The sequence below is a fragment of the Porites lutea genome, chromosome 10, assembly GCF_958299795.1.
Source record: "Porites lutea chromosome 10, jaPorLute2.1, whole genome shotgun sequence".
In the NCBI taxonomy this organism is placed as follows: Eukaryota; Metazoa; Cnidaria; class Anthozoa; order Scleractinia; family Poritidae; genus Porites; species Porites lutea.
Genome location: NC_133210.1, coordinates 32,809,565 through 32,836,196, shown reverse-complemented (window position 1 = coordinate 32,836,196; position 26,632 = coordinate 32,809,565). Strand labels below are relative to the sequence as shown.

The following is a 26,632-nucleotide window of genomic DNA, read 5'->3' as shown; positions in this document are numbered from 1 at the left end:
ATCGGCGTTTTTCGGGAAACGAGTTCCGGAAGAAACTGGCACAACACTGTTATCCCCCATGTCAGAAAATAACTTTACTGTCGATTATTATTTACTATAAGCATACGTAAAATTATAGTAGTCCATGTAGATGCTGATTTTGCTAGAGGCTGAGGACTCAATATACTTAAAAAACAATAAATTTTGTACTTACACTCTGCTTCCATTGATTATGCGGATGCAAATTTTTCCTTGTCGATCCTTGACGACCTTTCGTTGTTTATTTTGCTAGTTTCTCTGTATGCTTCTAATGATTTGAAACCCTGAAATCGCTTTCTATAAATAACCCGCTCCTGGACTTGGGAAGTCTATAGAAGGGTTAGGGTTAATGCTTACTGAAGGCTACCAAAAGACTAAACTAATAGTGTAATAAAGTAACGAATAATTTCACTTACAGTCTGTCCCCAATGATTATTGGACTGCAAATTCCTCGGTGTCCATCCATTGACGTTCTTGTACGACTTGGTTTCTTTCTAAGCTCTTATTTATTGTAAACTATTAAAGAAAGACTACAACTTAAACCCTTAAGTCGTATTTTCATCTCAACCCTACAACCCTACTTTAGACTTTGATCTACAGTAGAGTTAGGGTTAAGGTTAGGGTTAGGGTAATTTAGGAAACAATTAAATAGCCCAACAAAGCAAAAAATATTTGTACTTACAGTCTGCTCCCATTGATTATGCGAATGAAGATTAGTGTCCTTCCATTGACGTTGTTGTCATGATTACATGTTTAGTTTTCATCCATTGAAATTCTTGTAGCACTTGAGTTTGTCTGTATACATTGATTTGTTTTTGACAAGATGGCGATGGCTCTGTAAGATTTAATGTAATAGTTGAATAAAATAAAATACATCGATACATGAATAAAGTTCATCATCATCATCATCATCATCAAATTCAGTCACTTTTTTGTAAGGTTTTTGTGAAGACAAAAAAAGTTCGAAGAAATAAGAAACTTTGAGACCTGATGAACACGTATATGAACAAAGAGATAGCAAAACGTTACACCAATACATTCTTGAAGAAAACAAATTTCAAGGAAGGGGGGGTGAACATTTCGAAGACACTACGCAAAATTGAACAATTTATTGTTCGTTATTGACAGTGAAAACGAAATATATGAATGGGCGAAAAGTAGAAATCAATCGAAAATGAGAGATAGGACAAAAGGTCGAGATTCCAATGACCCTTTTTGCGATGAAAAAGTTCCGGAAAGGTGAACAAATATCATTCCTCACATTTTGATTAAACTATTATTTGAAGTTAGGGTTTTAAGACTAAACAAAAGGGTAATTTAAGAAGAACCTGATGGACTAGTTACAAATGATTGTACTGACAGTTTGCCACCACTGATTAGACGACTAGAACTTTGCACCGCTTTCTCCTACCGATGTGCTTGCAGGACTTAAGAGTTTTCTGTCTGCTTCCATTTAATGTTTGTTACCTGAAAAAAAACTTATAACCAGTAATAAAACCAGTCACCAGTCAAAACTGGTAACAGAAAAATAAAGTTGACATGGCCCTCTCATCTCTAAAACATTGCAAAACTTCATCGACTGTCTATTTTGAAGCCATACACAATTTTGAACAATTTACGTAGCCTAAACCCTAAATAATGTCCAAGATGGCTGCTGGCCTAAATTAGGATTTTACTAAATGGTTTAGTGGGACTTAAACATTTGCTCATGCATTTTGTCGATAACGAAGAAGAATTGTAACGTTTTGAATCAAGATTATCGCCTAACCCTGTTGGAAACAAAAACGAAGATGTCAGCCAGTCAAACTCGAGACCTTCACAAGTGTGCTAGTGGCATTTTCATTACCCTTAAATAAAAGCAAATTTCTTTTTCTTTTTCTCTATGATCATATACACACCTAAGTTAAACTTTCAATTTTGACCCAAACTCATAGTATTATTCCAATGGAATTAAGTCCAATATTGCTCCAAACCACAATTGAAACCTTCGATGCTCCAGAAAGCCTTGCCACATTTGCAAAAAATTACCAAACATACATTTTTCCATAAACAATAAACAATGCCAGAAAAGGAGCCGTCAGCCAAAATGAAGACCTCGACAAACATGATTTCTTCGAGCAATCTGTTCATAAATAAACAAAGAAGAAATGTTTTGTTTTGATTAGAAGGCATCGGCTGACCCTTTTTGGAACAACATATCAGTCAGTTAAACTATAGACCTCCATAAGTCTAACTAAAGGCATTTTAAGTGCTCTTAAACATAGCGCAGCCGCACATCATTTCCTGGTTCTCTTTTACCATAAACAAAAATTTTTAAATATTGACTCTCATGGGATTATTGCTATGGAATAAAGTCCAAGATAGCTACAAGGAAAGTCGAAAACTACAACCCTCAAGAAGGCCTTGAGACATGTCAACAAAATCGTCAAATATAACTTTCTCGTACAATTTGACCATAAAGAACCACAGTAAAAAAATTTCAATTTTGAGCTTAAATCACAGCCAAAACTCTTTGGAAAGGAACCACTAGGGCCGTTAGCCAAAATGAAGAACTTGACAATGACGATTTCTTCGTGCAATTGGTCGGAATCAAATACATTTCCAAAATGACCTCCAGAAAAATCACAGACGTTCTTCGCTGCCTTCTCACCACGTTTGGCAATAAACAATAGGTGAAATTTCAAATATTGAGTTCAGATCATATGCTTACCCCTTCTAGATGACCGCCAATCAAAATCAAAATCCCCACGCTTGCCAATGCTTTTGGTGGTCTTTTCCCCACTAAGAAATATCGGCAAATATCCTTTCCCAGTCCACTTTGATCATACAAATAGAAGTTGTCAATTGGCAAATGATGATTCTGAAAGAAAAGCAAACCATAATTATAAATTGAATTCTCATTTTTAGTAGGCGATGTGCTGCATTTTTAGTAACAAACTAGAAAATATCACAGGGGACACTTATTTAAAAGCCAGATGCTTATAAGCAAACTCATAAAGAGTTACTGTTCAAATAATCAAATTTTTTTCTATTTCCCTGCTTTTTGTGAACCACGACTTACAAAAAATATGTCATATTGCACGTATCTCAACTTTCGCTTCGCGTACTTAAGTTCGCGTTATCTTCCTACATTCTTCAATTTAATCGCAACTTTTAAGAATGCCATTGCAATTGTATGCCATTAGGAAGTTTTATGTTCTAAAAACCATTAAGTTACGGATTTATGTACCCTCAGTCGCCTTATTCAACAGTTAAATTTTGCAAGTTTCCAACTATGAAATTTAAAACTTGAATGGACACAAGACATATTAATTACTAACATACCTGAAATTAATTGTTTTCTTTCCTTTTTGCAAAAGTCCGGAAGGTTTCAAATGGTATCCAGATGACGATTCTGAAGGGAATAATAAAGATTGAGACTTAAAGAACACTTACATGTACTAGAAAAATTGCAGGGCATTGTCCAATCAGCCCCTACGTTCTCATCCAAAAGCTTGCATGCTCTCAAAAGTTAATTGCGAGTTTAATTTGCCTGCGATTAGAAACCCACCGAAGATGCAAGAGACGTCAAACATATCGTATGTGCACAAAATATTCTATTCGTTTATTTTCGTCACTTGAGGCTTTGGTTGTAACTCGTTAAGATGTTATTGGTAGCCCTGACATACGAAACGGTATATAGGCAAGTCCTTGGATTTCCTCTAATTAAGACACAGGAGCTTTTAATTATTAATCCAGTGCGAAATGTCATCCAGCTGAAAACCCCTGCAAGATTAAAATATATATTCAGTGTCTGACTTTATGTGTCCTTATCCGTTATCACGACTATAAAATGCGACATGGCCTAGAAGTCAAGGATTTAGACGTTCTTTCCTCATCCCCAGCCCACAAATAGTTAACTGGTTTACCTCCTGTAAGATAGAAGCCCTAACCTGTTATGTTTAATTTGCATGTGTTCATTATCCCTATTAAGGCCCAAGAGGAGAGAGGATTAGGAATTACAAATTAAGAACTTAACGGCTTCTTCTATTTACCTACAGTGGGTATGAAAGATCATATAAACAGTTTCATAGGTAAATCTGTAGCAATTATATTCAGTTTTGAGGTTTTGCACGATTTTACCCCCACACATAAAAAAGGAGCAGGGAAAACTATACTGATAACGGAATAAGAAAGATAAATTTAATGAATCAAGGCTTTAATAAATCAAAAGAGTACATTAGGGACTGTGCAATAATAAACTAGAATTATCTAGCAAAAACTTAGACAGTACCCCGCCTCCAAAACAAAAAAAATTAGTTCTAACCCCCCTCTGTAAAATAGAACCCAGAAAAGTAGCTTTGCGCTTGTTAAATTCCCGGGTATGGATATCTTGAGTTAATATGGTTGAAACAGAGATTTTCTCATAGCTAAATTTTGCCCAGGGTACAATTTCGGTGTTAAACAAATCAAGAACTTCCTTCCTTTGTTTCGTACAAAAAAGGAAAAAATCCCATCCGTTGAAGAAATAATTGAATGCATAAATAATTGAAAACACACGCAAAAGGAAATAAAAATGAACTGAAGAAAACAAAATTCGCGGTCGGAAAATAGCACGCTCATTAAATGAAAGAAAAACAAAACGAATCTTTTAGCAAAAAAGAAAGTTGTTCAGATGAAATATATTTAGGTTCGAAAAAGAACCGAACCAGTCAACAACGAGCATGCCCTCTATCTTTTAAAAGTTTTCGATTTGTCTCACTTAGGCGTTGAAAAAGGTCTCGTAACCTATGCAAAAAGGGATAATTAAAGCCTTGAAAAGGGTTTGCAAGACATGCCCTCCCTTGAAATAAATACTAATCAAAAAGGAAAGCTTCACTACATACCAATATAGATAGTCTGTCCGTTCATTGCAAACTGATAACTTCAATTGATAACCCTGAAAGAATTAAGTAGAAAATAAGTGCCAGGCTTATAAAGTTACAGAACGTATTTAAAGAAATGCCAGAGCATACTCCGCAATAAACCGAATGTCTCTACAAAGACCCGAAATGTTTTTTAACACTTGCCTTAATCTGTTTGCAAGGTGTGTCAAAAGCATGTGAAACAATGTATAAATTAACATTTAATTTCGGTGCTGTATAAGACTGTTTTTCCTCAGAGGGCATAAAAACGGGTAATGGATGCAATTGAAGAACGAATTTCTTTTCCTTGTGTTCACATTTTAAATTTTCAATTATCACACATCCCGTTTTGAAATTGTACAAGGATATGTTTTCCTTATTATATATACTCATTAAAACAAAGGATATCACAACCGTGATAATGGCTTGAACATTGGATCTTACAGTTAGTTACCATACGATTTTGCGAACTTTTCCTTTGAATTTTTCCAGGAAATCTTATTCACTCTCTTAAGAGAAGCTATATCAAACATTCCACTCAGTGTTTTCTCAGATATCCAGACACCTCGACGTTGGTCTAAAAAACGTCGCTGCGCCCCGCTTTAAACCCTACTTCTAGGTGTCTTACAAAGTTAGCAGGTTTTAAAGTGTATTTCAAATCAATTGCATACCTTTATTCTTTGTTTCTGTCTATTGCCAGAATCCAAAAGCTGCCCACTTGTACAGTGCTCTATATACAGCAGGTAATCCTGAAATTGCAAGATACATATCGAATTATTATCTTTCGTTTCAAAAACCAAAATAAAACGAGTAGACTCTTTCATACGTCTAAGGCTGCGTGCAAACGGGCGCAACAACTCCTAACAATATTGCGCCAACCGGTTTCAAACTTTGCGCAACAACATGCAACAGGGTGTGCAAACGGACGCAAAACTTGTAATATCCAACAATGTTGCGTCCGTGCGCACTGGGATTGATACGTACACGGTGATTATTTTCAAGCGTTTTGTGGTGAGAAAAGAGCGGTGATCAGGTTGCTAGTTTTAATCGCGCGCATCAACTGACAGTCAACGATTTCAACGATATTTTGAGGCAATTTCGCAAGAAAAAACTTACTTCTGTCCGCCACATTCACTTAAAAGCAATAGTGTGTTAATTAAAAAATCTGCCAAAAAATACCACTTAATTTAGATTCCCAAATCGCCTGTGTAAACGATCTTAAAGCAAAGACCGAAACGTTAATGATATTCTAGGCCAATTCAATTACACAATATTAAACTTTTCCTGCCAATAAACTTCACATGAAATGCTAGATAAAAAAACCTGCCAACTATACTTGTGGTAAGTAAGAAACTTTTAATTAAAGATATACCTTTCATAAGAGGACAGATACTCCGGCTTCCTTTTGAAACAAAAAGAGTTCTTCAACAAGTTCAAGGACCTTGGTGTAAAACGAGACCTGCCAGCAAACATATCCTACATGAACTGCTGTTTAACAAGAATGATGCAAACTTGTGGGTTTATATATACCCTTCTGGCTGGAAATGAAAAATATGTTTGAAATCTTACATAATCCTCTGGAGAGTATAACAAATAGGTGACGTTTTATATGCTGGTGTTTGGAAATGGAAAATAACGGGTTTATGAAAAGTGAATAGAAAACGCTAAAAATCTTACATAATACTCTGGAGTATAGTGAATACGTGCATAATAACCTTTTATATACTGGTGTTTGAAAATGATAAATAACAGGTTCATTAAAAGTGAATAGAAGACGCTCAAAATCTTACATAATACTCTGGAGTATAGTAAATACGTGCCTAATAACCTTTTATATACTGGTGTTTGGAAATGAAAAATAACGGGTTTATTAAAAGTGAATAAAAAAAGCTCAAAATCTTACATAAGACTCTGAGTAATAGGTGTCTAATAACTTTGCATTTTTTACCTGGCCAAATTGACCAAAGTTGTTTTAAACTAATAATATCAGGGTTATTATTTTATTTATCTTTTTCTGTCATTCTTTGCATCCAAACTAAAAAAGAAGGACTTTCCCGTGACACGCACTGGGATTTGATCCTTGTGGCATGCTGATCTGACTATAAGATGATAAACTTTTTCCCTTAGTAAGTTATTTGTTGTCCCCCTAAAAAAATAACGCTTTAAAGTATAGTTACGTAATTCTCAAAGGAAATATATAATCTTGAATACATGTGCACAAATTCCTTTTTATTGTTCAAATGGGCAAACGACATTGACCTTCAATTTTGTTTAATTGTTTTCAAAAGTTTTAGGAGCAGTACAAATTTGAAAAAAGGTAAAAGATGATACTGTCCCCGAGTGGTTACGAAATCGCAAATCAAATATGGATTTATTTTAGGCCTACATTCTAAAATACTGCATTTATGCCCAGAATTGCATACTGCCTAAAATCTCGGTAATAAGTTTAGCAAAAAATGTTTTGCTAAAACATTTGCTAAAACTGCTTGCAGGAATGTATTGCAAAAAATATGCAAAAATAATAAATTTAGCAAAAAAGAGGGTTGTAAATTACAAAGGGAAAGAAGGTCTTGACAAGACCGTGAACTAAGAAAACATTTCTTAAAAATAAATTTATCGGCAATGTTTTAAATATTTGTTCATAGAAATCGCAAATTTAGCGAATTAAAAGATGTTATCAAGGAAATGAGGCCCTCGAAGAAGACCACAAATTTCGGAAAAATGACAACAATGTGAATTCCTCCGTGTTAACAAAAATCAAATATAGCAAGAAAATCAAATTTAGCAACGTAAATCTTAGAAAATGAATGCTGTCAAGAAGCCAGCAAATTTAGCAAAAATCGCAAAAGCAATTAACAAGAATTTTCTCAAAAATCTCAAACATACGGAAAATAACAAATTTAGCAAAAACGAGGACTTGTAAATTACAAAAGAGAAAGAAAGCCCTAGAGAAGGCGGTGAATTTAGCAGAAATGGCAAACAAAAGGACTTAATCGAGCAACAGGGAGCTCGCAAAAATTGCATATTAAGTTAATAAGAAGACACAAAGCTATAGGAACGGTTCTTGTTCAAGTTATGTCCTGCAGGTGATCGTTTTTTCGATTGATGAGTCAGCCAAACAGGGTCGCCTTGGTCCAGAACAAAATTTTGGATGTTGGAAAATACCCGGAACTACCTGGTAACGACAACTTAAGCCAAATATTGGATATTAACGATTCAGTTGTATCAACGTTATCAAGAACGGAGCTGTAGTTTGACAAAAGAGGTTGAAGTGCTTTGCATAGTTAACTACTTTTTAAATCAGCCCGTGTAGCGCCTTAAGTCATAAAAAACGAGCGACAAAGTAACGTGAGCCATTAAACCAACTAGTTTGTTACATTTCTAACTGATTTTCCGCCCCGCCCCCGCAAAGTGGACCGGTTGTAGGGAGACTCTCTCTTAACAAATAATAAGGATTGTATGGTGTCTATTATCGTGTTTTCTTCTCACCTCTCTATTGCTACATTATACTCCTCGCACGAACATGACTAGTTCCCAGTGAGCTATACCTACTACGCTATTTTTTTTGTTGTGCTGTAAACTAAGGTGTTCCCTTTGTCCGATAGAAACAAAGACGACTAAATAAAAAAACTCGGTCGGTCGTGTTAAAGACCAGACCATCATACAGACCTCGTTGAAGAGAACTTAGCAGAAGTGCACTTTTCTTCGCGTAATTCTTCATAAAAATAAACCTAGAAAAAGTCTCATGCTAACTACGCCGAATCTAATAGTCTGAACAGAAAGAGTCCAGTGAAATATTATCACTTTCTACTCAGCAAGACGAAATTCAAAAAATATATTCATATCAACTAGCATGCAAAATAGAAAAAAATTGAGGTTGAAAACATTTCCTTCTCAGGAAGCCGGAGTTTTTCAAGTGTTGACCTCTTTCACGATACCCACCATCCTTGCTTGCCCTTAAGGACTGCTTGAATAATTGACTTGTTTGCCCCCTGAAATGCCACGTAGCATTGCTTTTACCCAATCACTCCTAAAGCGCATGCAAAGATGGCGGATATCGTGAGTAAGATCATTTGGCTTTTTGCCTTTGATACAGGATTCTACCGTTTATTTCACCGTTAGAACCAAATAGTAAGCTTAGTTCGCGATTTTGCACTGAATTAAAGGAGAAGTTATTTGTTACAAGTGACATGTAGTTAGACCAAGAGAGCCCCTTTATCCTCTCTTGGTTAGACTTAGGGGATAGTACGCAGGGGCCCGTTTCTCGAAAGTCCCCGTAACGTTTCGGGCCCGAAATCAAATATTTAGATCAAAATATAAAGAATAAGCGCACGGGTCCTGGCCAGCAAGCTACTCCATTAAAAACAAAACTGAATGCAGGGCTGGTACTACGACAAAGGGCTGATTTATTTATTTGTCTATAATAAATCAGCCCATTGCCGAAGTGCCAGCCCTGCATTCAGTTTTGTTTTATTTTATACTTTAAGTGACGTCTGGCTACAGCATCTCTTCAATTAGAGATCGGGCAAGAGGAACCAGTCAGTTATATTTACGTGTTGAGTGGACCTCTGCATTCAAACAGTTTTTCCTTTTTTACTCCATTCTGTTTTACTAATTGATAGTTTTATCATGTTAGATGCAAAACTATTGAAACCTCCATCTTGGGTGTAAACAACACCAGCTTAACGGGCCTGTTAATTATTGGGGTTTTCGAGAAACGGGCCCCAGCTCCTAAAAACCTCTAATTTCATTGGTTCTCCATAACACGCAGTTCCATTGTTTTAGGGATAGAGTCATTGTTATATTTCAATGCCTACTGTTTTCACAGCCAATCTTGTGAGGCCAGTTGTAAGACTTAACTATACATACAGTATCGAGGTAGTAATATCAACGAAAACTTTAAATTTAAGGTTGTTTATATTGTGTGTGGTATGTAAATTACGCGACAAAGCAAGCATCTCATCTACGCTACTGGTCATGTTGTGGTATTGGGAAATCATAGTGTGGGGGTTAAAGTAAAAGGTAAAATTCTGGTAAAGAAATTGCACGGGCTTGTTCTAAAGTAAAACAAAGTAACAATGTTCAACTGATTCCATTTACCAACGAACTTTATTCCAGTGTCAAAATGGTCAGTATTTCTACTAATTGTGTTCTCTACTTAACTCTAGTTTGAAAAAGGCCTGAAAATTGCTATGTTAAATAATTAAATATATTTCAAACTGGCATTACCGTAGGAAAAATTGTGATATTGAAAACGAATTTAAATAAAGTACAAATGAATTGATGGGCCTCATTATTTTCTTTTTTTGTAACTCTGGTTTACGTTCTCCTGTATATTCTATACAACTTATGAGGATTGTAAGTCGAAATGTTTACTAATAGGATTTGACTGTATTTACTAACGCGCCTTCTAGCTTGTTCGTTTTCCATTCTTAACTAAATTACTAAGTTGCCAGTTTCGCTATGTGCTTTTCCTGTCACTCTACAAAATAAAACTACATTCTTATGAACAATTATTGTTATACAATTACTTTAGAACTGCAATTAAATATTGATACGTTTCTTATTGTAAACGTCTGACATGTCAGACTTGTCACTACACTAGCGGAGCAGCATGAAGGTAGTTCTTTTGATTTCTTCCAGTACCAATCTTTAATGGAGAGAACTAAAGACAGAATTATTTTAGGGAAATACGAAGCAAGCATCCATAGGATGAAAAAACCCTTCCGCGCTTGTTACGAAAGTCACGATTAGGGAAAAATCCCGGCCCTATGGATCGTATATCCCGACCTGCCGGGCGCGGTCTTCAAATAGCCAAATAGCTGCGATTGTCCCTGAGGTCATCACTCTCTTTTTGCATTGCTGATTATTTCATCCATGACTTATTTTTGCTCTAAAAACTGTGATAACTGCATCATTATATTATTGTGGACATCTGCATCGTGCTATGCGAAGCTCGTTTTGTCGAGCCAGTCATCATTGTCGAGCCAGCCATCATTGTCGAGTCAGTCATCATTCTGGAACTAATGGATAATTAAAAAAGAAGAATTAATTGAATATTGCCGCCTACATTATTTTACTCTTAGCATGCATACTTGAATCTTTTTCAGCCAATTCAGTAAAGAAGAAAAATTAGCGATGAGATTTGAAGTCTATACTAACTCTTCTTCGCTTATCAAATTAAAGGAAATATAATGAAGGCAATATAAAACGATATTCAGTCTCTAAAATGCCAAGAATTTGAAACTATTAAAAACAAGCGGCAATTAGCTGACTGTTTTTAAAGTGGGTGCTAGCAAATAATGATCACTGAAAACAATAAACCAGTTAAGATTCTGAAAGCAAATGTATTTTACCGTTAACAAAATGTATCATGAACGGCGGAAGAGCTGTGAAACGTGAGCTTTGGACCCAAACAAAATTGTGCTCATAATCGAAACAAAAGCAATCACAAAACTGAAATCCTCCCTCAAGGAATGAAACTTTTTGAATTTAACATAAAATTCCTTTGCTTAATACCTCTGCATAATTCCTTCATCAAGATCTCATGCAGGATGAAGTACCATCAATTGGAATTCGTTTCTGCCCTTCCTGTTTCTTCTTTTTCTGAAATAAGAAAAGTTTTCTTACTTTTTTTTTTTAGGTTGTATTAAGTATTTTTATTAAGTATTTCTTACTAGTTAAGGTACAACGCAACTTCAATTTAACCCAGTTCAACAAATTCAAGCCTTTAAGAATTTCCCCTTCGACTATGAAATCGCGGGTTACCCCCGCAATAGGCCGAAAAGAAAAGCAAACGAAGTGGATATTTGTTTCTTACATACCTATAACCCTATTTGTTTGTCTCTAGACAGTAAAAAATGGATTTGCTGCAAATTTGCTCAGCCCAATATGATGCGAATTTGTGCAAACTGACGAATAAATCTGATACTGAACAGTTTTATTAAAATAACAGATGAGTTTAGTTAAAAATGAACTACTGTTAAAAAGCGTTTCGTTATGGTTTTAAACATTTGTTTTAATAAAGTCACATTTGCACAATCAATCAATGCCTCAAAAGTGTCAACTATAATAGACTACAACTATCTCCCGAAGGGGAGGTGAATAGTGGTGAAATATGCCAAGACGCGAAGCGTCGAGGTATGTACCTAGCGCTATGAACCGACCCTGCTGAGGGGTATAGTTGTTTTAGTATATACCAAATTAGTTAGATAAAAATAAAAAAGTATCTTTTTGTAAATAAAAGACGTCACCTAGTGAAGAGTTTGTTTACGTGTTCAGTTGACAGTGTTCCTGGGATCATTTCTTATGATTTTGTTGCAAATTCAGCAAGAAAATAATTTTCTACCTACCAGTAAACACCCACAAGCCAAAGTTCGTCGCTTTCTTGGTATTTGTTTGTACGACTGCTCCATTTATCGCTCAAATAAATGTCTCGAAACGAGACGCCATCTTAGCTCCGGTCGCAAAACAGTGAATAGCCAAGGATATTCAGAGTTACGGGAGCCAATCAAAACGCGCGAAAATTGCTATTCACTGATTTGGTAATATTAACAGTAAAAAGCCACTATATAGAGATTCTAACAAAGAACAAAAAGTATCCATTGGCCAAATAAATTGTACCAGGGGTCAATTGAATAAAACTTTTAAAATTGTCATTTACAAGTGCGGTTTTTAGGGTCTGAAAACAATCATTACACTTGTAAATTTCACTTTAAAAGTTTTATCAAATTGAGCCAAGAGCTAATTACTTTCTCGTCTGTTCGAAAAGGACATGCTTTTGCTTTTCTCTTTTGGCTTTTTACATTATTCACGTTCTAAATTACAAACTCTTTTTATTTTTGGATAATAAATTCTATTACACACCTGTGATTGCTTTAGCCACTATTACCAAAAGGAGAAATGTCAGCGGCTTCAGTGAAGTCGTCTTCCTCTAAAACCATGGCAAATCGCCATTACCAAGAATTGTCCATCTCTTTTCTATAGAACAAAATATAATATACATGGTTGTGAATCCAGAGTAATAAATTAAGTAGTAGTGCTCCCCGCACTTAAGAGCCTACCCTGTGCTTGCAACCGCTGCGCTGCGCTCATTCTCTCTCCTCACAAACAGACATAACAAACAATCAAAATCACAATTACAACAAAAACAACAATTAATAAGGTAGAGAAAATCAAAGGAGAAGCGGGATGCTCTGTCATAAGTTCCAGCGCTGTAACCTGAAATAGGTCAACAGATTATGGACACAACTGCAGCGCAAAAACGAAATTGCCATAAGAGCAAAAAGAAAGATAAGTAAGCACAGTAGAAGATTTCGTCAATTTGTTTCCAAGGAATTCAACGCGAAGAACCAGAGCGTCAACACCATCAACTACACCAGTACACACCATTGTTCTTTTCCACTTTTTCTCTCGTTCATAGACAAACAACAGAAGCAGTTAATAGAAAACGTTCATTTTGGAGTCCCTTGCTCAACTAAGGCAGTGCTGAGATGATGAAAATGACGAAGACAACGACGACAATGATGACTATGTTGATGGCGTAGTAATGAGCCGGTCGGGGTTACAGAGGATAAAGTAAACGCGATGATGAGGTGTAAAGGAAGAATGCTGACCTCTAATAGAAAAGAGCACGTTCTATATTTCATGACTCGGAGACATTCAGTAGTCATATAAATTTGACTCGCGTGTACGCGAGCGAAAGCGACATGACTTGAACCAACGACATAGAGGTAGGAAGAATATTTGCAAAATAGGGTGCATTTCGTCACGTAGACACGTTTTGAGTAAGAATGTATCGAATTAAAAAACGTTGAAGTTACGAAGATGTCTTTCAAATCGACCGATAGGTCTTTAAACTTGGTAACGAATTATCAGCAACAGTAGCTCGAAATAGTTTTCACCCTAAGCGATGATGTTTGTCAACAGTATCTACGATGCCGGGTGAAATCTGATCTTCAGTAGCTAATGAAATAAGGTATCGATAGACAGGAGGTAATTGCAAATAAAGACGCGTATATATCGTCACCAAAATACGTTTCGTGGATGTATCGAATTCAAGAACGTTGAAGGTGCGAAGATGTTTTTTGATGTTAGGTCTTTGAACCTAGTTACGAAATGTCAGCAAAATTAGCTCGAAAGAGTTTTTTTCGATCTGCAGAAGCCAACGAAATAAGGCATCGAGAGGTAGGAGGTAATTGCAACATTTAACGGCAAAGGAATGCATCGAATTTAAGAACTTTGAAGTTACGGAGATGTTCAAATCGATCGATGGGTCTTAACGAATTATAAGCAACTCCTCCGATGACTTTTTTTGACGATGTTGAAGTTAAGTAAGCAGCACGTATTAGTGATACCGAATGAGAGAGTTTTCCTCTATCTGCAACTGGAGATGAGGAGCTGCGCCTTCCTGGGAACGGCGCCAAACAATGTGGATAACGTCAATAAATCGAATAACGAAAGTGATTAAAATACAGAGTATAAAAACGGAAGTTGACGGACGACTGGACGTAAATTTTTCGAGCATAAATGATAGAATAGGAACAGGGGTTTAGGTCGGGAAAGAAGTGTGTAATTATTATATCATAAATTGGAGAACAATTTCTATACTGACTTTTTTTTATCTGCTACCATATCTACATAAATCTCATCAGGATTTTTATTGTGGTCTACTGTAACTCAATTACTCTTAGTGCATTTTAATTGGGGCAGAACGTTGGATATGCAAGGATAACTGGATGTAGTATTGAAGGCTTTGTTTAAGGTATTTGATCTAGTTAATTCTTCGTCTCTATTGTTTTAAAATTTGTCTTATTATAGCTTTGTAATTTGTAGGAGTGAGCTATCTTTCTTACAGGCAACAGTGGATAGATGTTGAAGAGTGAAACTACGCACGGTCACGAGACCAAGTTATTAAAATTTCAGCTTTCGTGGTTTTTTTAAAGATAATAATTGTTTTATTGTAGCTTCATTTTTTATTTCAGCAAGGATAAGGATAACAGTGTTGATAGTAACAGGGATATGAAAACATTTCATAAGTCTGTGGACATTGATAAGAATATATTAATTAATAGGTGTAAACTTAATGAAACGTACGAATAGATAAAGGTCAATATTATATATATTTTTTTATTTCCTCCCTGTTGTTTAAACCTCCCAATAATTATCTTGTTTAAAGGCGTGTTTGCATCTTTGCGTTTTGTTTTTAATAGATTGTATATTTTTTAATTTGAGATTCAGTTTAGTTGGTGATGGTGTTTGTATCTACATAAATCTCATCACGATTTTTATCGTGATCTACTGTAACTCAATCACTCTTAGTGCATTCTAATTGGAGCAGAAGGTTGGATATGCAAGGATAAATAGACGTAGTATTGAAGGCTTTGTTTAAGGTATTTGATCTAGTTAATCCTTCGTCCCTATTGTTTTAAAATTTGTCTCACTATAGCTTTGTAATTTGTAGGAGTGAGCTATCTTTCTTACAGGCAACAGTGGATAGATGTTCAAGAGTGGAACTATGCACGATCACGAGTTGCCAAAATTTGGGCTTTCGTGTTTTTTTTTTATGATAATTATTATTGAACTGTGGCTGTATTTTTTATTTCAGCAAGGATAAGGATAGCAGTGTTAACTGTAACAGGGACTTTAATACATTTGGTAACTCTGAGGATATTGATAAGAATATAATAATTAATACGTGTAAACTTGATGAAACGTATGAATAGATAAAGGTCAATATTATATATATATATTTTTATTTTCTCCCTGTTGTTTAAACCTCCCAATAATTATCTTGTTTAAAGGCGTGTTTGCATCTTTGCGTTTTGTCTTTAATACATTGTATAATTTTTAATTTGAGATCCAGTTTAGTTATTGATAGTGTTGGAATCTACATAAATCTCATCATGATTTTTATTGTGATCTACTGTAACACAATCACTCTTAGTGCATTCTAATTGAAGCAGAACGTTGGATATGCAAGGATAAATAGATGTAGTATTGAAGGCTTTGCTTAAGGTATTTGATCTAGTTAATCCTTCGTGCCTATTTGTTTTAAGGAGGAGTGAGCTATCTTTATTACAGGCAACAGTGGATAGACGTTCAAGAGTGAAACTATGCACGATCACGAGTTGCCAAAATTTGGGCTTTCGTGTTTTTTTTTATGATAATTATTATTATACTGTGGCTGTATTTTTTAATTTAAGCGAGGATAAGGATAACAGTGTTGATTGTAACAGGGACTTTAATACATTTGGTAACTCTGAGGATATTGATAAGAAGTTAATAATTAATAGGTGTAAGCTTAATGAAACGTATGAATAGATAAAGGTCAATATTATATATATATATTTTTATTTCGTCCCTGTTGTTTAAACCTCCCAATAATTATCTTTTTTAAAGGCGTGTTTGCGTCTTTGCGTTTTGTTTTTAATAGATGGTATATTTTTAAATTTGAGATTCAGTTTAGTTAGTGGTAGTGTTTGTTACGATTATTGTCTATTATATAGTAGTTTGGTCATATTAGTAGCCTTGCCAGAAGGCGAGTAAATCTTCGTTTAGGAACAACGGGAAGCAATGGTAAATGTTGAGCTTCTCATTGTATATAAACCATACCTCTTAGTTTTATTAGCAGTTTTATTCAAATATAAAATATCTCGTGTTGCGGGATTTAGAAAGCTTGAAAACTCAGATGCACTGTAGCAGAGGAATCTTCAAGTGATGGTCTTCTTTTCACAGGCAAAACTTTAAATGCAGGAGGTCCACCATTGACTCTGAAGTCCTTATCAAACCAAAAGTGAGGCAGAATTTGAACGTGAACGGAAAAGGATCGTGTATCAACCTGTAATTCAAAAATGGGCCCTCTGGTTGTCCTAAGGATATGACTTCACTGGAGACGGTGCTTTCTACATGACTGCGGACTTTCAGAAGATTGCTGCTTGTTGCTGCGTCCACATTCTTAAAAAAAAACTAGAGGAAAATAAAATGAAGAACGAAAAACTCCTCTTGCTGGAACACATTAAATGTTAAAAAGAATCCGGACGAATTGCATTAAACTGGTCTCGAGAAAATGATTAGCCAGCATTCGTGGTACATTATTTCTATTTTACCTGCAGTCAAAAGGTAACGTTTTAAAAGACGTTTGATTAATAGATGTCTCTTTCAATTTGTTTAATTGTAATTGACTTTTAATTTTTAATTAGTTACTACAACCATATTTTGTAAAGCCACACGTATGTCGTGACTCTATTTGTTGTGAATAAAGACTGTGCTATATTATTACTATTGTAATTATTATTATAAAATCTATAGGCCTACTCTGGGACCTTAAGTCGCCGTCATTTTAGGCGACTTAAGGCGATTTAAAATATTTGCGGGTCCAATGGGTATAATTCCCAAGGTAAGATATATCGACTTGTTTATCGCCAAGAAAAAATAAACGAAGACATGGCTTGAATTGATCTTTCGCGAGTTGCGAATGAACAAGCCTCATCATTTGGTCAAAATTTAGCTGGCTACCACTTTCAAAACCAGACAATAAATTGTAGTTCACCCACACATATTTTTATCCGTAGCAAGGATAAAAAATGCTTCGTGGTGTATCCGTCTTTTACACTTTATCTCCCTTCCTGCCTTAGCTACTTTGTTATAGCGTACCTGTCAGTTTGTGGAAACCACCTTTATCGCATATTTTGTTACATACATTTATTGCGTATCCCTTTCTCCTCACAAAGCATCATCCACGTGCATTGTTCCTCTTCGTTGTCTTATTAATTCTGAAAGTTCAAAGTATTGTTAACCTAAGTACTGAAATACAGTGGAAATATGTGGCACACATTAAAAGCAGTATACGCTCAGAGCTTCAGCTAATTTCTATATTTCCGCACTCGTTTCAAATAACCTTATTGCCAGGGCTTTTTCACCTACCTGATATCGTCTTTCTTGACGCAACAGGCATCATTTGTAAAGAATCAGTTGGTGACCTCTAGAAGACCTTCTTTCTCTCATACTGCAGCCTATTAAGACACATACCAAGTAAAGAATATCATAATTAATATCACATAGCAGTCCATTTTCTAAAACAGGGTGGTGGGGAGGGGCGAAGTTCTGAGTTCTTTCAAAACTGAGTGAAATAGAGTGCAGGACTACTTATTTCAGGCTTTTCTGTTCATTTTTGCCAAGTAATCATTGGCTCAAATCACTGATCAATCTTTAATTGCTCTCTCTAAGCTGGTCAAAAGAGGGAAACTGTCATCCAATTGAAATGCATGGATTCTAAAATAGTTATGTTCTAATTAAACTGGAGGGTATAAAAATTGAACTAACTACGACAGTAACAAATTTAGAGAGTCCAGGAAGGTAAACGTGTGGCTTTAATTATTCCGTTCACCTGAAATCAAACAATGGCTATTAACAGAATGTAAGGCTAACGAGACATTATTCCTGGATCTCATTAATCTATAAGGTTTGTGATGAAAACACCATAATAAAAGATTCAGATCGAAGGTATATGAGGAAGATGAAAATTACTTTTGGTCTCAAAGAAATGGTCTTTCTTCAAGTATATCCATTCTTTAAATTTCCTTGTATGTGTCGCGGATTCTCTTCTGTTTCTTTACATGCCTCACAGAATTCTTATACAATATCTCTAATCATCTTTTTTAACTGTAAGACTACACTATATCCAGCAGTCTAGAAAAATAAGTTTTCAACATCGGACACATGAGAACTGCCTGCTTGTATATTGTTCAATTGCTTGTTCTCTCGATATGATTTTGTACGTTAAGTTAAAGTGGTCTTTAGGGTGTAAGTATTCCTCAAACTCTTGCTTTAGATTTTGCTATTTTTTCCCTTCTTACCTTACTCCAGTTTTTATTCCATACATCGACCTTGTTTACAGGGATTTTGTGCATACTTGAGCTCGTCTTTCTTGACTCAGCAGGCACCTTTTGAAAAAAATGAGTGGGTGACCTGTGGGAGACCGTCTTCCTCTAAATGTACAGCCTGTTAAGATACATACTAAGCAAAGAATATCATCATTAATATCTCGTAGTCATTCGGTCGTCGATTTCCTAAGGCAAGGTGATAGGTAGGAGCGGCGTTCCGTGTTCTTTGATAACTGAGCAAAATGGAGTACAGGTTTGATTCTTTCAGTCTTATCTTGTAATTTTTGCCAAGTAATCATTGGCTAAAGTCGCTGATCAATCTTTAATTACTCTCTCTAAGCTAGTCAAAACGGGACACTGTCATCCAGTTGAAATGCATGGGTTCTAAAATAGTTGTGTCATAATTGAACTGTGGGGTGTACACCTTGAAATAAATACAACACTTACAGTAACAAATTTACACCGTCCAGGAAAGTAAAGGTGTGGCCTGGATTATTCCATTCACCTGAAATCAAGCAATGGCTATTAACAGAACGTAAGGCTAACGAAACATTATTACCTGGATCTCATAAAGTTTGAGATAAAAATACCTCATTAAAAAAGATTCAGATCGAGGGTACACGAGGAAAGATGCAAACTGCTGTTACCTTACCCCAGTTTTTATTCCATACATCGACCTTGTTTAACGGGTTTTTTTAACGCATACCTTAGATTGTCTTTCTTGACTCAGCAGGCATCCTTTGAATAGAATGAGTGGGTGACCTGTGGGAGACTGTCTTTCTCTGAATCTACAGCCTGTTAAGATAAATACTAAGCAAAGAATATCATAATTAATATCACGGTCATTCGGTCGTCGATTTCCTAAGGCAGGGTGACGGGTAAGAACGACGTTGTGTGTTCTTTCATAACTGAGGTAAATGGAGCGTAGGTTTGATTTTTTCAGTCTTTTGTTTTAATTTTGGTCAAGTAATCATTGGCTCAAATCACTGATCAATCTTTAATTGCTCTATCTAAGCTGGTCATCCAATTGAAATGTATGGATTCTAAAATAGTTTTGTTCTAACTTAACTGTAGGGTATAAAAATTGAACAAACTACGACACTTACAGTAACAGATTTAGATAGTCCAGGAAAGTAAAGGTGTGGCCTTAATTATTCCGTTCACCTGAAATCAAACAATGGCTATTGACAGAATGTAAGGCTAACGAGACATTATTACCAGGATCTCATTAATCTAAAAGGTTTGTGATGAAAACTCCTTAATAAAAGATTTAGATGGAGGGTGTATGAGGAAAGATTTTAATTGCTTTTGGCCTCAAAGAAATGTGTCTTGTATGTCTGGCATATTCTCTTCTCTTTCTTTACACGTTTCACAGAATTCTTATACAATATCTCTAATCGTCTTTTTTAACTGCAAGACTACACTATATCTAGCGGTCGAGAAGAATACGTTTTCAACATTGGACACATGAAAACTGCCTGCTTTTATCTTGTTCAATTGCTTGTTCTCTTGATATGATTTTGCACGACATTTGGGGTGCTCTTTAGGGTGTAAGTATTCTTCAAACTCTTGCTTTAGATTTTGCTATTTTTCCCTTCTTACCTTACTCCAGTTTTTATTCCATACATCGACCTTGTTTACAGGGATTTTGTGCATACTTGAGCTCGTCTTTCTTGACTCAGCAGGCACCTTTTGAAAAGAATGAGTGGGTGACCTGTGGGAGACCGTCTTCCTCTGAATGTACAGCCTGTTAATATAAATACTAAGCAAAGAATATCATCATTAATATCTCGTAGTCATTCGGTCGTCGATTTCCTAAGGCAAGGTGATGGGTAGCAGCGGCGTTCCGTGTTCTTTGATAACTGAGCGAAATGGAGTGCAGGTTTGATTCTTTCAGTCTTATCTTGTAATTTTTGCCAAGTAATCATTGGCTAAAGTCGCTGATCAATCTTTAATTGCTCTCTCTAAGCTAGTCAAAACGGGACACTGTCATCCAGTTGAAATGCATGGGTTCTAAAATAGTTGTGTCATAATTGAACTGTGGGGTGTACACCTTGAAATAAATACAACACTTACAGTAACAAATTTACACCGTCCAGGAAAGTAAAGGTGTGGCCTGGATTATTCCATTCACCTGAAATCAAGCAATGGCTATTAACAGAACGTAAGGCTAACGAAACATTATTACCTGGATCTCATAAAGTTTGAGATAAAAATACCTCATTAAAAAGATTCAGATCGAGGGTACACGAGGAAAGATGCAAACTGCTGTTACCTTACCCCAGTTTTTATTCCATACATCGACCTTGTTTAACGGGTTTTTTTAACGCATACCTTAGATTGTCTTTCTTGACTCAGCAGGCATCCTTTGAATAGAATGAGTGGGTGACCTGTGGGAGACTGTCTTTCTCTGAATCTACAGCCTGTTAAGATAAATACTAAGCAAAGAATATCATAATTAATATCACGGTCATTCGGTCGTCGATTTCCTAAGGTAGGGTGACGGGTAAGAACGACGTTGTGTGTTCTTTCATAACTGAGGTAAATGGAGCGTAGGTTTGATTTTTTCAGTCTTTTGTTTTAATTTTGGTCAAGTAATCATTGGCTCAAATCACTGATCAATCTTTAATTGCTCTATCTAAGCTGGTCATCCAATTGAAATGCATGGATTCTAAAATAGTTTTGTTCTAATTTAACTGTAGGGTATAAAAATTGAACAAACTACGACACTTACAGTAACAGATTTAGATAGTCCAGGAAGGTAAACGTGTGGCCTTAATTATTCCATTCACCTGAAATCAAACAATGGCTATTAACAGAATGTAAAGCTCACGAAACATTGTTACTTGGATCTCTTTGGTCTATAAGGTTTGTGATAAAAACACCTTAATTAAAGATTCCGATGGAGGTAGGGTACATGAGGAAAGATGAAAATTGCGTTTGTTTTCAAAGAAATATGTCTTTATTTAAGTCTGTCCATTCTTTAAATTTCCGTGTAAGATTAGCATATTTTCTTCTTTTTCTTTACATGGCTTACACAACTTTTTTACAATACCTGTACTGGTCTTTTATGACTGTAAGACTATACTATATCCAGCGGTCGAGAAGAATTAGTTTTGGACATTGGACTGAACTGCCTGCATGTAACTTATTCATTTGCCTTTTCTCTTGATGTGATTTTGTACGAAACTTGGGTGGTCTTTATGGTGTAGGTGTCCCTCAAGCTCTTGCTTTAGATTTTGCTGTCTTTTCCCTTTTCACCTTACTCCAGTTTTTATTCCATACATCGACCTTGTTTACGGGGTTTTTTTACGCATACCTGAGATCGTCTTTCTTGACTCATGCTCGGCAGGCATCATTAGAAAATGATCAGTGAGTGACCTCTAGAAAACCGTCTTTCTCTGAATGTACAGCCTGTTAAGATACATACTAAGCAAAGAATATCATCATTAATATCAAATAGTCATTGAGCCGTTGATTTCCTAACTCAGGCTGATGGGGAGGGGCGAAGTTCCGAGTTCTTTTAGAACTGAGTGAAATAGAGTGCAGGTCGAATCATTTCACTCTCAAATCACTGATCAATCTTTAGTTGCTTGCTCTAACCTGGTTAAAATAGGGAAACTGTCATCCAAATTAAACAGCAGGGGTTCTAAAATAGTTGTGTTATAATTATTATGTAGGGTAGAAGCCTTTAAATAAATGCGACACTTACAGTAACAAATTTAGATTGTTCAGGAAGGTAAGGGGTGTGGCCTTTTATTATTCCATTTTTCTGAAATTAAACGATAGTATGTTATATTTTAACAGAACGTAAGGCTAAGGAAACATCATTAATTGGATTTCCTTACAGTATAATGTTTGATAAAAAATAATCCTTTCAAAAGATTCAGATTTGGGGCACACGAAGAGGGAGGAAAATTACTGCCACAGGGAAATTTTTTAGACTATCTATTCTTCAAATATCCAGTTAAGGTTTTTGGATTCTCTTCCTCTTCTTTATATTTTTTTCATTGTTTTTATACAATACCTCTGATCGTCGTTCTTGGTTTAAAGCCTTCAGTATATCCAGCGGTTAAGAAATTTTTAAATTTGAACTGAAAGTGAATGCCTGCATGTATCTTACTCAGTGTCTCAACTGCCTTTTCTCTAAGGTTATTTTTTACAAATAGTATGAAATCTCATTCCTGTTAATAGTTTTTTGTACTTTTAAATCTATTTTTATTTTTAATTTTTTTTTTGTGCTTTTCTTTTCTGTTAATTCGGTTTGTATTCCTCACATCTAACGTTGTTTTCAGGGCTGGTTCGCATACCTGAGAACGTCTTTCTTGACTCAGCAGACATCATTTGAAGAGAGTCAGTTCGTGGTCTCTAGGAAACCGTCTTTCTCTGAAACTACAGCCTATTAAGACAATTACTAAGCAAAAAATATCATCATTATTAAAATAGCCTTCAGCCGTTTTTATGGCAGTGTGATGTGCAGGGGGAGTTCCGAGGTCTTTCAAAACTGAGTTAAACTGAGTGCGAGTCTAATTATTTTTTGTCTTTCCTGGTAGTTTTCCCCAGTTTTTATACTGGCCCAAGTAGCTGATCAATCCTAAATCGCTCTCTCAGCTGATCAAAAAAGGGAAACTGTCATCCACTTATAATGCACGGGTTCTAAAATAATTGTGTTCGAATTATACTGTACGGTATCCACCTTGAATCAAATGTGATACTTACAGTAACATGTTTAGATAGTCCAGGAAGGTAAAAGTGTGGCCTTGTTCATTATTCCATTCACCTTAAACTAAACAATATTAGTATTATAAAATAACTAAGATAGTATGCGCACTCTGATTGGCTAAAAACCTATGGTTTATTGTGACGGTAAACTCATAGAAAACTTATAATTATTTTATAAAAGCAATAGACCACACTTTCTATGGGTTTACCGGCGTGATAACCCACGCGGGATGTTGGGAGAACACTCGAAAAGCCTGTAAATCACTCGCCTTTGGCTCGTAATTTACAAGCCTTTCTCGTGTTCTCCCAACATCCCGCGTGGGTTATCACGCCGGTAAACCCATAGAAAGTGTGGTCTATTGCTTAAATACACACTCAGTGATCTTGGTAATTCAAGCAATCTTATTGGTTAGCTATTTCGGAAACCGCGCTAGGCGGTGAATATAAAGCAGAACAAAATCGCTGTCGTAAACTGGGTGTTTTGGCAAAGTTTCTAAGTAAAGCCTTTTTGAAAATACACAAATATCCAAGTGCTGATGACTTTGAAGGCAAGAAAAGACTTCATAGTGTTTAAACAGCATGATTTATTGTGGAGTGGTTTACTGTAGCTGACTTTTTGTACGCTCGAAGCTATGTTTACCACCACAGAGGAAAACGAGGTCGCTTTGTCACTGTTTGGTGATTTCGGGATTTTCTCGCAAGACCAGTTTTGCCTATAAATAGAAGTTAATTTATGGAGAAAAGAGGAAGGCAAATATTTTCGAAAACTGTACGTGCCAGCAAGTTAACAAGGCAAAGAACATTGGAGATAAACAACGCTCACCTTGATCGCAGCCACTGTTGACAGCATTTGCAAGAAGCGACAAAGAAAACTTTCTCATTCACGGTGAGTTGCCGCAGAAACAAATAAAGCTCTACTTTTCTTCTCAGAATTGGGTAGTAATTTAAATTTTTGGCGTTTTCTTTTAAACTGTTGATGCTAAAGCTTACAAAACTCGATACAAAAAGATTCAAACTATCATTTGCCATGTTTGAAGATACTGTAAAGATCTAACTTTTGCGCATCCACTGTTCACGGCTTCGTGTTCACGCATGTCAATCAAACTAATCGTTTCTTAATGGTTTCCTTCGTGATTCTGTTGAGATCAATTCGTGTGAATATACTAAAACAATTATTCAGCTCAGGCTCAGTTAATATTGTTGAATAATCCCCTCGACTTCGTCTCGGGGATTATTCAACAATATTAACTTCGCGTTCGGCGAATAATTGTTAATTATTAACGAAATTGCATTATCTGGATCTCCTTAATTTATAAAGTTTGATTAAAATAATCCAACAATAGGATTTTCTTGAGGGTACAGAAGGAGGGAGGAGAATTGCTGTTGGTCACAGGGAGCTGTGTAATGGATATGATAAACTGAATTTTCTGCATTATTTGCTATTCTTTACAGTTCCAGGTAAGTTTTGCAGATCCTCTTCTCCCTCTTTAATAAATGTGTCACATATTTTGTATACGATATGTGTGGTAGTCTTCCTCAACTCCAAGACTACACTATCTCCAGCGATTGAGGATGATAAGTTGGGGGCTTCCAGGTATTGATATGCCTGTATTTATCTTATTCACCTTCTCGTAGGGCATTTTTGTGAGAAATCTCTGTGTTTTTTATTGTGTATTTGTACTTTAAAGTTTTGCTTTATTGTTTTTTTGTGCTTCCCCTTTCTACCTTATTTAAGATTTTAATCAATATACTGTACCTGAGAGCGTCTTCCTTGATTCATTCATCACTTGAAAAGAATCAGTTGGTGACCTCTGGAAAACCATCATCTGAAACTTCAACTTTTTAAGAAATATACTAAGGAAACAAAATCTAAGAAAAATTTCAAGCTTGTATGTTACTAAAATTGTTTCACGCGCGTAAGTGATTGTTCTTTTGATGCAGGCCTCGCGTGCATAGGCCTATTCTCTCTCTCTTTCCCTTTCCGTCTCTCTCTCTCTCAAACCCAAACACCCAAACACCCAAACACAAAAACACACAGTTGGCCAACAGGGATATACAAGTAAAGTGACAAGACAAATAACACAGTTACTTTATGAAGAATAAAAATACAATAACCAAAAGGAAAAAGCTTCAGGAGGTTCTGAAGTTTAACGGTCGGATGTTTACATGAAACGCGATGTAACAGAGCTGAAGCGATATTGGGAAAACCACGACGACGGATGGAGTCAAAATGTTCTTCAGTCGGTGGAATAAGCAGTGGAATATTGTTTTCATCTCAGGAAGTGAAGCTTAACATCGTTGAGCGAACACGAAACACGAAAATCGAAAAATGCATAGAAAGTGAGAACAAAAAGATTGCAGAGAGAAGAATGAATGAATGTCGTTCGTTTTTCTTGGATCTTTGTTGTTGTTATTATTTATTATTATTATTATTATTATTATTATTATTATTAGTAGTAGTAGTAGTAGTAGTAGTAGTAGTAGTAGTAGTAGTAGTAGTAGTAGTAGTAGTCAAGTAGTAAGAGTAGTAGTAGTAGTAGTAGTGGTAGTGGGGCGGTGATGATAGATAGAAGTAGTGGTAGAGGTGGCTAGGTTTACGAATAGGACCAGCAGTAGTAGCGTAATTGAATGTTAATAGCAAGAGCAGCATCAAAAAGACCGATCCTGACGGACGACTGAAGCGGAGAAATACTCTTGTTTCCAGGAGACTTGATTGTGCAGATGTGCAATGAAGCAAAGTCATTTGATTACTGTAAATCGGTAGCCGGCTATATTTTGACGAAAAATCGATTAAGGCTTCGATCGTGATTCATCGTAAAACCTCGGAACGCCCAGGCGAAAGAGAAAGTAGACTGTGAAGATAAAGATGCGCAGCTGACCGATCTATGGGAATGGAACAAATTACGATCGAGGAAACCCAATAAAGAGAAGCAAAGTTATTAAATTGAGCCCGGTTAACTAAAAAGCGAAAAAGACAAGCGCATCCGCAGGAGGAAATATTACAGCAGATAGAAATGGTCCTGACATTTCAGTTTTTATGAATTTATCATTGCCATTAAAATTTGGACATTTGATCACCACAGAATTTTTAATTTTATTGATGGCATTGATTGTAATTTTGATGGT

General features: G+C 35.8%; 2 long non-coding RNA genes across 5 annotated transcripts; both read right to left on the bottom strand.

Annotated features, from left to right (window-relative positions):
- Positions 1–10,001: 10,001 nt before the first annotated feature.
- On the bottom strand, positions 10,002–17,916 carry LOC140950440 (uncharacterized). 3 transcript variants are annotated; one of them, XR_012167185.1, is made up of 5 exons: positions 17,826–17,916; positions 17,556–17,674; positions 12,768–12,881; positions 11,421–11,507; positions 10,002–10,924 (listed from the first exon to the last, which is right to left on the bottom strand). It is a non-coding gene; the product is annotated as an uncharacterized lncRNA (long non-coding RNA). The 3 variants fall into 3 exon arrangements; XR_012167186.1 differs by having other exon boundaries at positions 17,602–17,674; XR_012167184.1 differs by lacking the exons at positions 17,556–17,674; positions 17,826–17,916 and having other exon boundaries at positions 12,768–13,283.
- An 865-nt stretch (positions 17,917–18,781) lies between these two features.
- On the bottom strand, positions 18,782–22,560 carry LOC140950441 (uncharacterized). 2 transcript variants are annotated; one of them, XR_012167188.1, is made up of 10 exons: positions 22,497–22,560; positions 22,104–22,213; positions 21,519–21,576; positions 21,119–21,222; positions 20,861–20,918; positions 20,387–20,546; positions 19,891–19,948; positions 19,491–19,594; positions 19,232–19,289; positions 18,782–18,917 (listed from the first exon to the last, which is right to left on the bottom strand). It is a non-coding gene; the product is annotated as an uncharacterized lncRNA (long non-coding RNA). The 2 variants fall into 2 exon arrangements; XR_012167187.1 differs by lacking the exon at positions 18,782–18,917 and having other exon boundaries at positions 18,981–19,289.
- Between the last annotated feature and the right edge of the window lie 4,072 nt (positions 22,561–26,632).